The sequence below is a fragment of the Phodopus roborovskii genome, unplaced genomic scaffold, assembly GCF_943737965.1.
Source record: "Phodopus roborovskii unplaced genomic scaffold, PHOROB, whole genome shotgun sequence".
Lineage (NCBI taxonomy): Eukaryota > Metazoa > Chordata > Mammalia > Rodentia > Cricetidae > Phodopus > Phodopus roborovskii.
In genome coordinates, this window is record NW_026126540.1 from 10,360,577 (window position 1) to 10,365,583 (window position 5,007).

Consider the following 5,007-nt stretch of genomic DNA (forward strand, 5'->3'; position numbering starts at 1 on the left):
AAAGAAAAAGAAAAAGAAAGAAAGAAAAGAAAATAATAGTCAAAGGGGATAAAATAAAACACATACACTTATTCAACACACATTGGCACACATAAAAATCCCATAAAAACACAAAAGTTTGAAAATAATATTCTTGTAAAAGACCCGGTGCCTTCCCATAAGTGTGGTTTGTATAACTGGTGAGACTATTGGAAAGAAAAAAGCTAAGTTTCCAACTTGTAGAAAGGAAGGGATTATAGAAAAGTTTACAACCGTATCATCCTCTAATACCTTGGGGAACAGAAAGGGAATCCTAATGAATATTAAAAAATACAAACAATATGTTCTATTTGATCAAAATGGACGAAAACTAGAAATCAAAAGGAAAAGGATGCATACAAGCTTATGAGGAGCTTAAAGTGAAGGAATGGTGAACGAGCCATTGAAGCAATCAGGAAGGCAATTAAAAATTCTTAGACTTAATTAATTACAAAAACATCAGAACCCATGAGACATGATTAAGCAGGACTAGAAGGAAGTTTATCTTCATAAATGTTTATATTTAAAAATTTACAGAGATTTCAGTAAACCTTGATGATAAATGTAGAGCCATAAAAAAACAATGACAAGACAAACACAAGAGCAGTAGATCAGGAGAAAATCAGAGCAGAACACAATGAAAACGGAAATGAACAGTCAACAAAACAGGGCATATTCTACAAAGAAATAAAATTGTTAAACTCTCACTAAACTAACCAAAGAAGGGAGAAGGCCACATACCTTTAAGATTCAGAAAACAATTAAGATATATTTAAGATACATTGTAAAAGCTTACATTTCAATAAAAATTAAAAATAAATTTCTAGATACTCATGGATTACCTTTGTTGTATGTATGTTCACCTGTGTGTGTTTAGCTGCACACACACTGTGTGTGTGTTTGTGTGTATTTATGTAAGCCAGAGGTCAATATTTGTGTCTTCCTTTGTTGCTTTCATTTTATTTTTCTAAACAGAGTCTCTTACTCAGCCTAGAGCTCACTGAGTTAGCAAGACTAGTTTGCCAGCAAGATGCTGTATCTGTCTGTCCATCACTGGGATTAGAAGTGTGTACACACAACCACTGTGGGCTTTTTATGTGGGCCCTGAGAATCTGAATTTAGCAAATACTGCACTAACTAAGCCATCCTTCCTGTCCTCTTGATATGCCTTATCCTTTTAAAAATGATAAAACAATTTAATTTTTCCATTATTTGTATTTTATTTATTTTGGAGAACAAAAACAAAATTTTATCAATAATCAACTAACCAAAACATTTGTTTTCATGAAATACTCAAAGTTATACTCAAAGTTTAATCCATGTATATTCCACAACTTAGAATTATCTTTAGTAAAAATGTTAAACTCTGCCTCTATACTTTGAATATACATACATATGTACAAATGTATACAATTATGATAGAAAATTTCACATGATATAGGTATTAAAAATAATAGAACCTGGCCTGCCTTTGGCTTTTCCTCAACTTTTAAAGCTGTAACAATCTCTTTTAGTTACATTTCTGGATATCATTGGCTGCTTTTTAATGGGTGCCACTACAACCTCTGTTTGCTATTTAAACAAAGAGTTCTATTCTTCCATAATTAGGAATATCAATCCATTTCTACATAAGGCAGGTTTCTGGCCTAAGATCTGCCCTGGGCCAGGCGTCAAACTGTTAGACTAAACATTATTTATCCCTGGGGGGGGGGGGGTCGGGGAGAATGAAGTCACATTGTCAATGTGACTCTTTTCTCCCTAAAGAATGGAATATGAGACATATAACTCTTCTAGAAATATGCGATGGAAGTTCTCCAACGTGTCTTGTTTTCTGACCTACTTGTATATTGTCAGATTAAAAATAGATAACTTTTTTCCTGAAGTTTCCATGTCAGCTTTTGGGGGAGCTCAAATGACTTTGTACTGAACACAGCCCCTCGAAGTGTTTTCTGCGAGCAACATCTTATGATCACATTTCCCAGGAGCCGCACTGGGAAGAAGTTTCTAGCTTAATGTTCATCTCTCAGCTGCTTTCATATTAGCTGGTATTGGGGCAGGAACTTTCTGCAAAGTCAGTTACAGAGTGGTGGGTGACATTCCATAGGGACAGAAAGCAAGACTGCTTAGCAATTCATCTGCATATAAAAGCCCTTCCTAGCCAGGTTGTGGTGGCACACACCTTTAATCCCAGTACTCAGGAGGCAGAGGAAGGTGGATCTCTGAGTTTGAGGCCAGCATCATCTACAGAGTGAGTTCCAGAACAGGCTCCAAATCTACAGAGAAACCCTGTCCCAAAAACAAAAACAAAAACAAAAACAAACAAACAAAGAAATAAAATTCCTTCCTTCAACTTCTAGATTAGATTAGGTTCCTTGCTTGGATTAGGAATCTGCTATCATCATCCACTGCATATATATCCTACTATATTTACTATACAAATGTGAATCTGATATACAGGACATCTGACAGTGATCTCACAAAGTTCCAAAGTGTAATGGTTGTTTTAGAACTGTTCCCTGGATGCTGTCAGAACACAACACAAGGCATATTCTATATGCACACATTGTGTTAAGGTTACAATCTTACTAGAGGCAGAATGATCATGGTTTTCTATAATATCATCATGTATTCTGCACATAGCCATGGTAACTACACATTGTTTTATTACTACCAGAGTTGTGAAGTATGTTAACAATTGTGATTAGGAGAAAACATGGAACCTAACTTTTCTTATTTTGGTATGCCCTATCCCTAGTAATCTTTAACTATTGTCTGATTTATTCAGGAACCACTAAGTTAGATTTGTCAGTATCCTAGGAAACCACCTTAATATAAATGTATTATGAAAGCAATAGGTAGTTGCTGAAAAAGATTGGAAATATAGAAAATTTTAACCATACTTTTAAAGATTTGGGTAGAGGTTTCAGAGGCTTCAGACCTTGTTGAGTAGGCATGCAATTTTGGGTACCATCTGTTCCCATCATGTTTTACTTTCTAGTACCCTGGTCTTCCTCCAGTGTAGTTCTGTGAGGTTGTTTGCCTTTGCTTAGTGCCTTGTTCTAAGCTTTCCAGGCTTACCAGCTTCTGACTTTCCTTCCCATGGAAAATTTCTATGACTAATAAACTATTGATAATCTAACTATTACCCAGAAACCAATTTACAAGTGTGTAAATATAAAGGCACCCCTATGACCTCCGAAGATGTCAAGAATGAATATCACAACTCACTGAGGTAGTCAAGAGGCAAACCCAGGAGTTTTAGGTCATCATGGGTAACAGAAAATCCAGAGAAAGAAGGGAGGGTGAGAGGGAGAAAATGACTATGTATGATAAAAGATTCACAGCTTAAAATGCATTATCAAGACCCATCACAAATTCATTGAGTCATTTTAACAGGGTTCCCAGTGACTTTCAAAACATGTAAGCACATCTCCTAAAAAAAAGAAACATACAGAATTCCATATATAAATCATATCAGAACAGTGATCCATTTGTTTAACCTCAGTTTAAGATTCACATTCATTGCTGATAGATAAAATTGGTGTCAAAACAAGAATGTGAACACGAAGACTACAGTTTCCTTTTTTTCGTTTCATTGCATTTCTGCATTTGTTTTCCTTTTTTCCTTTTCTTCTGCTTTTGTTTTCTTTTTCCCCCTTTCAGCATTGCCATTCTCTTGCTCTTTCATAACCTTTCAGTCTTTTTCTTCTTCCCTGTCCTTCCTCTTTCCAAGTGTTTATGAACGGCTGGCATCTAACAAACTATATATTTTAAATAGCTTTGTGTTTTGACATCCATTCAAACATGCCAAACTCGTGTTGTAATCAGATAATAAACATACCTCAGAATAAAGATTTTCTTGTGTGTCCTTGTAATCCTACCCCTTGTCGTGCCTAGCACTTCTCACCCAACCAAACAATTACCCACAGGCTCTCCTGTCAATGTAGACTGGATTTTGTTTTCATCAATAGTTAGCTCCTATTATGGAGATTTCAGTCCATGGTCATTGATCTCATAGATTTGAACACATGAAATATTGGGGGGTATTTAAAAAACAAAAAGCAGAGATCCTGGCTCCATTTTCAACCTAAATGCTTTTTGTTATGTAAGATGGTATATTGACATGCTCTGAGCATTACACTGGAAACATTTGTGAGCTTATTTATTGTCTTAGGGGTTCTATCACTAAGAACAGACACTGTGACCTCAGGAACTCTTTTAAAGGAAAACATTTCAGTGAGGCTGGCTTACAGTTCATCAGTTTAGTCCATTATAATCAAGGTGAGAAATGTGGTGCCATGTAGACAAACATAGGAGATGAAATTCATACATCTGGGTCCTCAGGCAGCAGGAAGAGACTGAGACAGACTAGACCTCCCTTGAACTCCCTCAGAGTCTGACCCCACTGACACACTGCTCTCAACAATGCTGCACCTACTCTAACAAGGACAGACATCCTCATAGTACAGTCCCTAAGAGCCTATGGGGCTATTTTTATTCAAATTACCACACACACATTTTCATCATTTTGTCTGCTATACTTCATCTTGTAAGGATTTAAGATGGACATTTCTTTTTCTTTTCATAGGCCAGCTAACAGAGGGCACTTTTTCATCCCCCCCTTTTTTTTGTCTGTTTTATCTTTTTTCAGAAGATACAAGCTTCAGAAAAAGGATTCTCCACATGCCACTTGTGATTTTATGTCTTGCATACTTTGAAGACATTTCCCTGTAGTTACCTGTTCTTACTGCCTGAGCATATTTTAGTATATTATACTATTTTTGATCCAGAGTGCATTTAATATTTTTTTTTAGTGGTTAAGGTTGTTCTAAATCAACTTTAGTTTCTTTTTGTTTTCTCACCCTGCTGTGATTTTATCTAGATTGATCTCTAGTCTTTCTGTGTGATGACACTAGAGCTTTTGAAGAGAAACTTATTGAACTTGTTGATTCAGTTGTTTTACAAAAGTTTTGCTTGTGTCTGCTCTCT